Genomic DNA, 13,587 nt, shown 5'->3' with positions numbered 1-13,587 from the left:
TAGTTACTGGTGGTTCGCTGGGTAATAATTGGGTTAGGGATAGCTGTATATTATCAACTGAAATCATTATTACCCAGCGAGCCACCGGCATTAGGGCAGCTGGAAGATTTGGATACAGCACCAGAAGATGGCGCTTCTATGAGAGCGCCATTTTCTGGGGTGGCTGCGGACTGCATTTCGCAGCAGAGGGGCCCAGAAAGCTCGGGCTAACCTGTGCTACGGATCCAATCCCTGCCTGGCTGTACCCGGCTGGACACAAAAATGGGGCGAAGCCTACATCGTTTTTTTTTTTAATTATTTCATGAAATTCATGAAATAATTAAAAAAAGGGCTTCCCTATATTTGTAGTTCCCAGCCGAGTACAAATAGGCAGCTGGGGGTTGGGGGCAGCCATACCTGCCTGCTATACCTGGCTAGCATACAAAAATATGGCGAAGCTCACGTCATTTTTTTGTAGTTTTTTGGCAAAAAAAATAAAAAATGCTTCCCTGGATTTTCCATTGCCAGTGAAAGTAACACCAAGCAGTGGCGGTTAGCAGCCAGTAGCTGCTTGGATTACCCTTAGTTAGCAATACAAAAAAATGCAGCGGGAGCCCATATATATTTTTTTAATTATTTATTTAAATAACTGAAAACAAAATGGGCTTCCCTGTATTTTGATTGCTGGACATCACAGTGCTGTAAAAATAAATCTTTAAAAAAAATGACGTAGCGCTCCGCGGTATTTTTGATTCTCAGTGCAGATAAAGCAGACAGCTATGGGTTGCCACCCCCATCTGCCTGGCGTTACCTTGGCTGGCAATCAAAATACAGGGAAGCCCATTAATTTTTTTTTATTTAAAAAAATAGTTAAAAAAAAAATGACGTTGGGTCCCCCCATTTTTGATAGCCAGCTAGGGTAAAACAGACAGCTGTATCCTGAAAACCACAGCTGGCAGCTTTACCGTGGTTGGGGATCCAATGTGGAGGTCACCCCAGGCTCTTTTTTTATAATTATTTTATAAATATTAATATTTACAAAAAAAAAGTAGGGTCTCCCCCAAATTGGATCACCAGCCAAGGTAAAGCGGACAGCTGTGGTCTGGTATTCTCAGGGTGGGAAGGTCCATAGTTATTGGCCCTTCACAGCCTAAAAATAGCAGGCCGCAGGCGCCCCAGAAGTGGCGCATGCACTAGATGCGCCACTCCTGGAGCTTCACCCCAGCTCATCCCGTGCCCTGGTGCAGTGGCAAATAGGGTAATAAATGGGGTTGATACTAGCTGTAAGGTCACCTGACATCAAGCCCAGCAGTTTGTGATGTCATGGCGTCTATCAGATACCCGACATCACAAACTGTTAGTACTAACAAAACAAATAGACGAAAAAAAATGTATTTGAAAAAACACTCCCCAAAACATTCTCTCTTTCACCAAATTATTGTAAGGAAAAAAAATAAGGGGGTCCCACGATGACTCTGGACAGTCTAGAATATGGGGGGACACGCTCAGGGAACGTATCCCCCATTTTCTAGGAGTGCAGACCCTCCATGTGAGGAGTGTGGGTGCAATGAATCTGCACCCACTCTCCCCGGGTCCACAGCAGCAGAGTCTATGTCGTAACTGTTGCTACCAAAGCTGCAATGCCCTGCTCATGAGGTAAGGGCATGCCTAATCAGGAGAACTATTCTACATTTCCAAATATTGGTATTTGCTGATATTATTGCTATTCCACCTACTATATATTGGGGATAGGATCTTGGAGATGGAATACCCCTTTAAGTCCAGTTATCCAGCTGAATGAATACTAAACACAGCTCGCTATTTAGACATGTTTTCTTGTGGCGTATAACGGACTCTCATGTTTGGTAGTCGTTCAGCAGGGCAACAGAAATAGCAAATCCCTCCATTTGTAAATGTAGTAAAGCTCTCCTGATCAACTATGTTCCTTACCTCATGAGCAGGGCATTGCAGTAGCTTAAAGATGCATGGTTACCACCACTCACTGTGTCTGAGCACAGGAAGCTGAGCTGACAGCCGCTCTGTGCATGCGGCAGCGTCTATTGTGAAGGAGGGGGCCGCGGGGGATCAATGCTGCACAGGTACTGTGGGACACCGAGGAACACCGGTGGAGTTATAGGGGGTGACCTGGCAGGGCCTGGGGAGGAGTTTTCTGTCACATATGTCATGGCACATGCAACAGAAATCAGAAGAGTAAGGTAAATGCGGCCGGTGCGCTGCTGTGCGCGCGGCCATCTTGGATTTCCGGGAGGGGGTCAGGGGGGGGCACTTTGGAGACACCGGGGGACCGGAGGGGACAAGAGGGGACCGGGGAGGATATTTATCTCCCATCTGAGATGTTTGTTCATGCCAGATGGGAGATAGTTTTTTACCGGCGCTGTCATTTACTGTAACGTGATCACCGGTAAACGGTGTATACCGGTGATCACGTGAGGGGGATCGGAAAAACCGGCCTGAATCATGATCTCCAGAGTCTCAGCTACCCCTAAAACCCCGGGGATTTTCTGACGCTGGGGGGCACTGTTCACTTATTTCTGCCTGCTGTTTATAAATGGCAGATCAGAATAAGGCTACATTTACACAACCGATCCGTTTTTGCGGTCCGCAAAAAACGGTCTGTTTTTTTCACGGGTGCATCCATGTGGCATCCATTTCCGTTCCGTATTGTTAAGTCCGGGTGGTGAATCCACTGGGCCGTGCACCCCACCGGAGCCCTGGGTGCACGGTAGCTGGAGCACTAGCGTGGCAGGGACTGCGTCCCACAGGGGACAGGTAGAACAGTCACTGGGGCTTCAGAGTTCCTGGAGACAGTGCAGGAATCTGGCACAGGTGCCTGGTAGGAATGTCAGGCAATAGTATTGATCACAGGACACGGCACAAGGGGGACCTGAGCACCCAGCTTTCAAGACAAGGCTTATAAGACACGTTGATCAGGCCCCGCCCACATGGCAAGGCCAGTCTTATATACCCAGCACAGCCTCATGTCATATCCTGCTGCAGCAGTGCTGGGCCCATAAGACCAGGTGAGTGGGCGCGGCCCGACCCTATACAGAGCATGAGTCAGACACATGAGACTGGGGACAGGACACAGGAAAGCACGAGCGGGAGCGGCAGCCGTGACCGGTGGACACGTGGACCGGATCAGTGGGTAATGAGCGGTGCTGTGCAGGTGCGACCGGATCAGTGGGTAAGGAGCGGTGCCGAGGCATCGTGAGCGTGACACATATACGGTCCGTATGTCATCCGTGCGCCTTCCGTTTTTTGGCGTACTGCCAAAAAACTGAAGGAGGGAAAATACATAAATTTGTACACTTCATATCAGTCTTTTCTGTCATTATAATGGGAGAAAGACACATAATGTCCCCCTCTCCTGCATTTTGTAATTTTGCACCCTTTGGTGCCTTTCATGTGGCACTAAGGGGTGCTTAGCCTTGTATTTACCAAAATAATAAATAAATTTAAAAAAAAAAAATGACGTGGGGTTCCCCCTATTTTTGTAGCCAGCTAGGGTGAAGCAGACAGCTGCAGCCTGCAGACCACAGCTGGCAGCTTCACCTTGGCTGGTAATCCAAAACTGAGGGCACCCCACTCTGTTTTTTTAAATTAAATAAATTAAAAAAAAAACAAACACGTTGACGTCCCCCCAAAATTGGATTACCAGCCAAGCTAAAGCGGACAGCTGGGGTCTGATATTCTCAGACTAGGGAGGTCCATGGTTATTGGACTCTCCCCAGCCTAAAAATAGCAGGTCCATTAGATTCGCCAATCCTGGTGCTTTGACCCAGCTCATCCCGTTGCCCTGGTGCGGTGGCAAACGGGGTAATATATGGGGTTAACACCAGATGTGTAATGTCACCTGGCATCAATCCCTGGGGTTGGTGATGTCAGGCGTCAGATACCCGATATCAGATATCAGATACCCGACATCACCAACCCAGTCAGTAATAAAAAAAAAAAATAGACGACAAACACATTTTTATTTGAAAAAACACTCCCCAATACATTCCCTCTTTCACCAATTTATTAGAAAGAAAAACAAATCCAGGTCTGCTGTAATCCAAGGGGTTCCCATGACGATCCATACCATAGTCACTGTCCCAGTCCATGAAGAACAGAATGTTCCCCATTGGCTGGGAGAGCAATGCAGTGACCTGAGCTAACATCAATAAGTCGGCCCAGGTCACTGCAGGGCATGACAAGTGCTGCTGTCAGGAGCGAGGTATATTACCTGTTGTGAAGATCTCCTGCACTGCTGACAGCAGACCTGTCACTGAGTTCAATGACCTTCACAGCCAAGTATCGCGAGAGCCTGTGATGTCACCGCTAGTGACAGTCTCGGGCTGCAGTGAGAGATGTGAAGCGGCGGCCATGGAAAGACAGTGTCAGCGCTGAGGTCGGGAGGGCGGGACTTCATCACCGCAGGTAAGCCGAGCGGGGTAATGTGTGCAGAGTGCCAGGTGGGCGGAGCCTAGCGGGGCCATGTGTGCAGAGTGCCAGGTGGGCGGAGCCTAGCGGGGCCATGTGTGCAGAGTGCCAGGTGGGCGGAGCCTAGCGGGGCCATGTGTGCAGAGTGCCAGGTGGGCGGAGCCTAGCGGGGCCATGTGTGCAGAGTGCCAGGTGGGCGGAGCCTAGCGGGGCCATGTGTGCAGAGTGCCAGGTGGGCGGAGCCTAGCGGGGACATGTGTGCAGTGCCAGGTGGGCGGGGCCTAGCGGGGCAATGTGTGCAGAGTGCCAGGTGGGCGGAGCCTAGCGGGGCCATGTGTGCAGAGTGCCAGGTGGGCAGAGCCTAGCTGGGCCATGTGTGCAGAGTGCCAGGTGGACGGAGCCTAGCGGGCCATGTGTGCGGGCGGCGGAGTGCGAAGTGGGTGGAGCCTAGCGGAGCCATGTGGCGCTGAGGACGTCAGTGTCGTGGACTGCAGGGCTGGGGACAGGTGAGTGTGTGTGTGTGTGTGTGTGTGTGTACATGCCGCGTGCAGGAGGGGGGCAGAGCGAGCTGAGTGGGGAAGTGTCGGCTTCCTGCACACATAACTAGGAAAAATATTGGGTTACTAAACAAAGCACTTTGCTTGGATACCCGATGTTTATCTTGGTTACCAGCTTACCACAGGCTGCCAGCGATGGCTCCCTGCACACTGTAGCTGTAAAAAGCCACGCTTTTGCTGATAGAACTGTTCTCGAACGTAACTCGAACTGTCGAGCTTTTAGCAAAAAGCTCGAGTTCGAGTTCTAACTAGAACACCCCCCAAAATTACTCAAACCGCGAACTGGAGAACCGAGAACCGCGCTCAACTCTATATATAAGTCAGAAGATGAATGACTGACAGCTGTTTGAGCAACTGCTGACTGTAGTGGAAGACAGGAATTGTATGTCCAGTTTTGTCTGAGGCCTCAAGAAAAAAACCTCTTAATTTTAAGTTTTATATATACATATATATAGTATATTGCAAACTAAATTATAAGAGATATTAAGATAAATAATGAAATCATTTATTCAAACTATATCTTTTTCATATATATATATATATATATATATATATATATATATATATATATATTTATATACATATATATATATATATATATATATATATATATATATATATATATATGCAATATTCAATATATTTCTTTAATAATTATGATTGTCATGACTTCGGTATTTTTGGAGAAAAAGAAAATGAATGCATCAAAAGTATGCCCGGAAAACTCATATTCTAGAACAATTATTTCTAATGTTTTTACTTTTATAGTTATATATTATATTATAATGATACACAGATTGGTAAACATTTTTTTCAAATGAATAATTAAATATAAAGGTGATATGAAGTTTATCCAGAAGGTTTACAAAATCATCTTTAATTTTAATCTTGATACATGAATCTTTTCATAAAATCATATTTCATGGTATTAAAAGGGGAAAAAGTGTTTGTTTGATTTTTTATTCCAATTACATATTTATGTTTGATCAACATACCTATTTTTCACAAAATTTTGATAATCAAAATCAATAAGGTACAAAGTAATAATTCTTGGGTATAATAAAATGGAGTATGGTAATCAACTCATTTTTATGCTAAAGAAGAGTATCATATACAAAGTTGCATAACTTCGTTATTTTGATAACTCGATGATATGACAGGTATGGAAATCATACTGAGTATTGGTGATATTAAAATGATGTGTTTATTAAGATCATATACACCAAAAGGTCTTATTTTTATTCTGATTTTTATTTTTATTCCTATTTTTATTCTTATTTTGAATATTTTTTCTTTCAAAATTTGAATTTTTAATCAAAATTTTTATTCTACATTTTTATTTTTCCTTCTAATTTTTAATATTTCAATTGAGAAAACACTTCCATATTTAATAGGAGTAATGTCAAGTATAACAATATTACTTTATTAAATATGATTGATGATAAAATTAAACTCTTTAAAGGAAAGGTTTCAGTTCATTGAAAATATTTAATTTATTGATACATTCATACATTTTGGTTTATAGTTATACATTTTTCTTATATCAGTAGGTTATTTAATAAATATATCAGAACAAAATTAGAGTAAGAAAGATGAAAACATTAGTTACACAGTTACATAGTTACAAAGGTTAGAAAAGACCAAAGTTCATCTAGTTCAACCTTGTTATACCAATTACATATTTTGTCATTAAACAATATATAAGCAACAAGAGTGTCTGCCATTATTACCTCTTGTGTTCAGCATTCACCAAGTGCTCTAATTGTAAAGAACCTTTCAATATTTAGTATAACATTGTTACATTTAAACACATGACACCTATGGGTTGGAAAGGTAATTACACAAATGATATAAAAATGTTATTAACCCCTTCAGCCCCCAGCCTATTTTGACCTTACTGACCTCGCCATTTTGCGCAATTCTGACCAGTGTCCCTTTATGAGGTTATAACTCTGGAACGCTTCAACGGATCCTGGCGATTCTGACATTGTTTTTTCGTGACATATAGTACTTCATGAAAGGGGTAGATCTAGGCCGATATTTTTTGCGTTCATTTTTGAAAATTTTGGAAATTTGGCGAAAATTTAGAAAATTGCGCAATTTTCTAAATTTGAAATTTTATGCCCGTAAATCTGAGAAATATGTCACACAAAATAGTTGCTAAATAAAATTTCCCACGTGTCTACTTTACACCAGCGCAATTTTCAAAACAATTTTTTTTTTGTTAGGAAGTTAGAAGGGGTCAAAGTTCATCAGCAATTTCTCATTTTTCCAACAAAATTTACAAAAAACTTTTTTTTAGAGGACCACATCACATTTGAAGCGACTTTGAGAGGCCTAGGTGACAGAAAATACCCAAAAGGGACCCCATTCTAAAAACTGTACCACTCAGGCTACTCAAAACCACATCCAAGTTTATTACCCCTTTAGGTGCTTCACAAGAATCAAAGCAATGTGGAAGGAAAAAATGAAAATTTACTTTTTTTACACAAAAATGTTACTTTAGCCATAAAATGTAGCATTTCACAAGGGTATCATGAAAAATTACACCATACAATTTATTGTGCAATTTTTCCTGAGTACGCAGATACCTCATATGTGGTGGAAATCAAATGTTTGGGTGCACGGCAGGGCTCGGAAGACAAGAAGCGCCATTTAACTTTTCAAACGCAAAATTGTCTGGAATCGTAAGGGGACGCCATGTTGCGTTTGGAGACCCCCTGAGGTACCTAAACAATGGAACTCCTGCACAAGTGACCCCATTTTGGAAACTAGACCCATCATGGAATTTTTTTTAGAGGTTTAGTGAGCCCTTTGAACCCCTGGGGGCTTCACAGAAGTTTATAACATTGAGACGTGAAAATATTTATATTTTTTTTTACCACAAAATTGTTACTTCAACCAGGTAGCTTTTTTTTCACAAGGGTATCAGGAAAAATTACACCATAAAATTTATTGTGCAATTTCTCCTGAGTACACAGATACCTCATATGTGGTGGAAATCAAGTGTTTGGGTGCACGGCAAGGCTCGGAAGGCAAAGAGCGCTATTTAACTTTTGGAGCTAATTTTCCATTCAAAAAGTCAAATGGCGCTCCTTCCCTTCCGAGCCCTGCCGTGCACCCAAACAGTGGTTTATGACCACATATGAGGTATCTATGTACTCAGGAGAAATTGCCCAACAAATTTTAGGATTCATTTTATCCTGTTGCCCATGTGAAAATGAAAAAAGTGAGGCTAAAAGAAAATTTGTGAAAAAAAAAAAAGTACTTTTTCATTTTTACGGATCAATTTGTGAAGCACCTGGAGGTTCAAAGTACTCACTATGCATCTAGATAAGTTCCTTGGGAGGTCTAGTTTCCAAAATAGGGGTCACTTTTGGGGGAGCACCAATGTGTAGGCACACAGGGGCTCTCCATACGCGACATGGTGTCTGTTAACAATTTGAATGGAAAATTAGCTCCAATTACTTATGGACACCATGTGGCGTATGGAGAATATGTAGTGTATGTCAGGTTGGTGTGTGTGTGTGTGTAGTGTAGTATACGTAAGGTTGGTGTGTGTGTGTAGTGTAGTATACATCAGGTTGGTGTGTGTGGTGTTTACCACACACACATCAACCTGACGTACACTACACCCCACACCAAACTAACATACACTACACCCCACACCACACCACACACCAACCTGACTTAGTGTATGTTAGGTTGGTGTGTGGTGTATGTCAGGATGGCGTGTGTGGTGTATACTACACCACACATACCAACCTGACGTACACTACACCACACACACACACACACACACACACACATCAACCTGACCTACACTACACCACATACCAACCTGACGTAGTGTATGTCAAGTTGGTATGTGGTTTAGTGTAGGTCAGGTTGATATGTGTGTGGGGTTTAGTGTACGTCAGGTTGGTATGTGTGGTGTAGTATACACCACACACACCATCCTGACATGCACCACACACCAACCTAACATACACTAAGTAAGGTTGGTGTGCAGTGTGGTATAGGGTAGTGTACCTCAGGTTGGTGTGTGTCAGGTTGATGTGTGGTGTAGTATACAACACACACACACACACACACACTACCTGATGTACACTACAACACACACACCAACCTGACGTACACTATACCACACCGCATACCAACCTGACGTAGTGTATTTCAGGTTAGTGTGGTGTAATGTACTTCAGTTTGGTGTGTGTGGTTTAGTGCACTAGCGCTAGGTTGGGGGTTACTCACACTTTACTGTGGGTCTTCCTCCATGGCCTCCGGCTTCTTTTCCTCCCGGCCTCCGGCTCTTCTCCTCCCGGCCTCCGGCTCTTCTCCTCCCGGCCTCCGGCTCTTCTCCTCCCGGCCTCCGGCTCTTCTCCTCCCGGCCTCCGGCTCTTGTCCTCCCGGCCTCCGGACGATTTCTTGTCCTGCGACGTCAAGTCTGCGTCACTGGAGGAGGAAGAGTGGGAGAAATAGAGAAAAGTGGGACCCTCTCCCTCACTATCAGCTACTGAGGGACGAGCAGGACATTTGTGTGCGTGTGTGCAAAAAAACCCCAAACCCTAAACTTTATTTTAGTGTGTGTGTGTGTATGTGCAAGTGTTTGGTGAAACTTTCTACTGCAGGAGAGGGCTGAGGAGACGCAGGAGCCGTAATCACTGGGGCGCAATCACCTGGGCGAAGGGGGACGCAATCACAGGGACGCAATCGCAGGAGTGTAATTACCGGGGCGCAGGGGGACGCATAATCACAGGGGCGCAGTCGCAGGGATGCATAAATCACAGGGGCGTAATCACTGGGACGCAGGGGGACGCAATCACAGGGGGATGCTATCACAGGGACGCAATCGCAGGGGTGTAATTACCGGGGCGCAGGGGGACGCATAATCACAGGGGCGCAGTCGCAGGGATGCATAATCACAGGGGCGTAATCACCGGGGCGCAGGGGGACGCAATCACAGGGGGACGCAATCGAAGGGGCGCAGATGGGACGCAATCGCAGGGGCGCAGATGGGACGCAATCGCAGGGGCGCAGGTGGGGCGATCGCAGGGGGTGCAGGTGGGGCGCTCGCAGGGGCGCAGGTGGGGCAATCGCAGGGGCGCAGATCGCAGGGGCGCAGGTGGGGCAATCGCAGGGGCGCAGATTGCAGGGGCGCAGGTGGGGCGATCGCAGGGGGCGCAGGTGGGGCGATTGCAGGGGCGCAGGTGGGGCGATCGCAGGGGGCGCAGGTGGGGCGATTGCAGGGGCGCAGGTGGGGCGATTGCAGGGGCGCAGATCGCAGGGGCACAGGTGGGGCGATCGCAGGGGCGCAGATCGCAGGGGCACAGGTGGGGCGATCGCAGGGGCGCAGATCGCAGGGGGGTCTGAGTGATCACCCCCCTGCTGCCCAGTGATCAGCCCCCTGCTGCCCAGTGATCACCCACCTGCTACCCAGTGATCACCAGGGCGGGGGATTGATCACTGGCAGCAGCAGCAGTCACTCACATCAGCCGGGTGTCAGAAGCAGGACACGGCAGAGAGTGATCACAGGAAGTGGAGGTTGGGGAAGGCAGTGGAGGTCAGTGTGGGTTGGGGGGGGTAGAATCGGATGGCGGGGTGAGCGGAGGTCGGGGTGGGGGTGGGATCGGACAATGGGGGGGGAACGGAAGACAGCTGGGGGGGAAACAGAAGACAGCAGAGGGGAGCGCGGAACAGCACAGAAGGGAGGGTGAAGACAGCACAGAAACGAAGGAAAAGACAGCAAAGAGGGGAGAAAAACTTACCGGATGGTGATCGGTGGTGGCAGATCACGGTGGCAGCGGCAGCAGGTGACTCTCCTCTTCAGCGTCGCAGTCCACGGTCAGGATGAAGCTGAAGGGGGAGGGCACCCACTGGTCACATCGCTCCTCCACATCTGATTGGAGGGATAGCGTCACATGGATGCTACCTCCAATTAGATGGGGGGGGCATTACACGGAGCTCTCCCTGCTCCAGCCAATAGCTGATGATATTGCATCATCAGCCATGGCTGGATTGTAATATTTCACCAAGTTTGATTGGTGAAATATTACAATCGTTCTGATTGAATGTGAAAGTGAAAGTGACACTTTCAACAGCCAATCAGAGTGATCGTAGCCACGGGGGGGCAAAGCCACCCCCCCGGGCTCAACTACAAGTCCTTATGTACCTGCAGCGCTGGTGACATTTCAGTAAACCCAGTCACCAGCGCTGCAGGAACAGAAACCCGCCATGACGCATATGGTGCGTCAAAGGTCGGGAAGGCACAAGGTTTCATGACGCATATGGTGCGTCAAGGGTCGGGAAGGGGTAAATGAAAAATATTACCAAATGTATTATTATTATTATTATTAATAATAAATATTGCTTTCTTATTCTAAACATCATATTAATACTTTTATGATAACAATAATGACATGTTATTACAGATTGCTATGGTAGTCTATCTTATTATAGGCTAGGAACATTGCCAGATTTGGTATATAGTTAGGAAAGGAAGTCTACAATAAAGATTCCAAAATAGTAAAAGACTTTAATGTTAAATAAAGACTTATATTATTCCTAAATCCAAATGCTTCTACATAAAGTTGCCAGAAGTAAATGCAGATATCCAGAAGTCCCAGAGGCATAGTTCTAAATAAGATTATGCCAATCACAATACACACACCACTTCAGGATTGCAGTTGATGATAATCTTATGATGCCAAGATGGACAATGTTATTATCAAGGTTCAGTTATTCTTATCACTTGCAAAACTTCAAAATACAGCATTGTTGCAGAAAACTGACATGTTCTGCACATTAGGACTGTTAAAGTTGCCACCCAAAACAGGGAAGTGTCAAAGTTAACCCCTGCCATGCTGACTAAAGAAGTCACAGCACCTGTTCCAGGAATGACATTAGGAAGCACAAGGATTCCAAAAATATCCAAGGTGACCAATGTAAAGGCCCCGTCACACTAAGCAACATCGCTAGCAACATCGCTGCTAACGAACAACTTTTGTGACGTTGCTAGCGATGTTGCTGTGTGTGACATCCAGCAACAACCTGGCCCCTGCTGTGAGGTCGTTGGTTGTTGCTGAATGTCCTGGGCCATTTTTTAGTTGTTGCTGTCCTGCTGTGAAGCACAGATCGCTGTGTGTGACAGCGAGACAGCAACAACTAAATGTGCAGGCAGCAGGAGCCGGCTTCTGCGGAGGCTGGTAACCAATGTAAACATCGGGTAACCAAGAAGCCCTGTCCTTGGTTACCCGATATTTACCTTCGATACCAGCCTCCTCCACTCTCACTGTCAGTGCCGGCTCCTGCTCTGTGCACATGTAGCTGCAGCACACATCGGGTAATTAACCCGATGTGTGCTGTAACTAGGAGAGCAAGGAGCCAGCGCTAAGCATTGTGCGCTGCTCCCTGCTCTGTGCACATTTAGCTGCAGCACACATCGGGTAATTAACCCGATGTGTGCTGTAACTAGGAGAGCAAGGAGCCAGCGCTAAGCATTGTGCGCTGCTCCCTGCTCTGTGCACATTTAGCTGCAGCACACATCGGGAAATTAACCCGATGTGTGCTGTAACTAGGAGAGCAGGGAGCCAGCGCTCAGTGTGCGCTGCTCCCTGCTCTCTGCACGTGTAGCTCCGTGCGGTGTTAACCAAGGTAAATATCGTGTTGGTTACCTGATATTTACCTTAGTTACCAAGCGCAGCATCTTCCACGCGGCGCTGGGGGCTTGTCACTGGTTGCTGGTGAGCTCACCAGCAACTTGTGTAGCGACGCTCCAGCGATCCCTGCCAGGTCAGGTTGCTGGTGGGATCGCTGGAGCGTCGCAGTGTGACATCTCACCAGCAACCTCCTAGCAACTTACCAGCGATCCCTATCGTTGTTGGGATCGCTGGTAAGTTGCTTAGTGTGACGGTACCTTAAGTCTGATTCACACTGCGCATATATCAAAAGCTTATAATACTATCATTCAGTATACTAGGATTCCCTAAAATGGACAAAGCCAGGTGCTATTAGTAGCCATATAAATATCTATCAGATGACACACAGAGGGGTGCTCACTCACTCGGAGGATTCTCGCTGGAGGAACACATGTCAACACAGAAGGATTACCAAGGCCTACAGCACATGTCAGCACAGAAGGAGTACTACCAAGGCCTACAGCATGACCTAATTCATTCAGGAACCAGGGAAGATGAATGAACTGCCAAAACTTCTACAGATATAGTAGAGAAATGGACTATTTTTTACTATAACCTTCAAACAAGCCATCACATAAGCTAAAGAACAATCCTATTTTTCCTTTTCTGTAACTGATCAACATACATTTTGTTATTTTTGTCAATTAATTTTATTCTATATAAACTACATCTCTTTAATTTTAAATATTAAAGTCTATCTTTCTTGCGCCTCATCGCGTACTTACTTGCATAAGGCAATAAAAGTAAGAATTTATTTTTAACACCTCCTTAATATCTCTAGGAGTTTTCCAATGTACTTAAGTGGGCACTCACAGGTGGCTAAATATGCCACCCCAGTACTTTTACACTTAGTAAAATCCCTGATAGAAAACTGACTATCGGTTTTCATTACATTTCATTCATTTCCTACA

This window comes from Anomaloglossus baeobatrachus, chromosome 7 (genome assembly GCF_048569485.1).
Source record: "Anomaloglossus baeobatrachus isolate aAnoBae1 chromosome 7, aAnoBae1.hap1, whole genome shotgun sequence".
Classification (NCBI taxonomy): Eukaryota; Metazoa; Chordata; class Amphibia; order Anura; family Aromobatidae; genus Anomaloglossus; species Anomaloglossus baeobatrachus.
Note: the sequence above shows the minus strand (reverse complement) of the source record.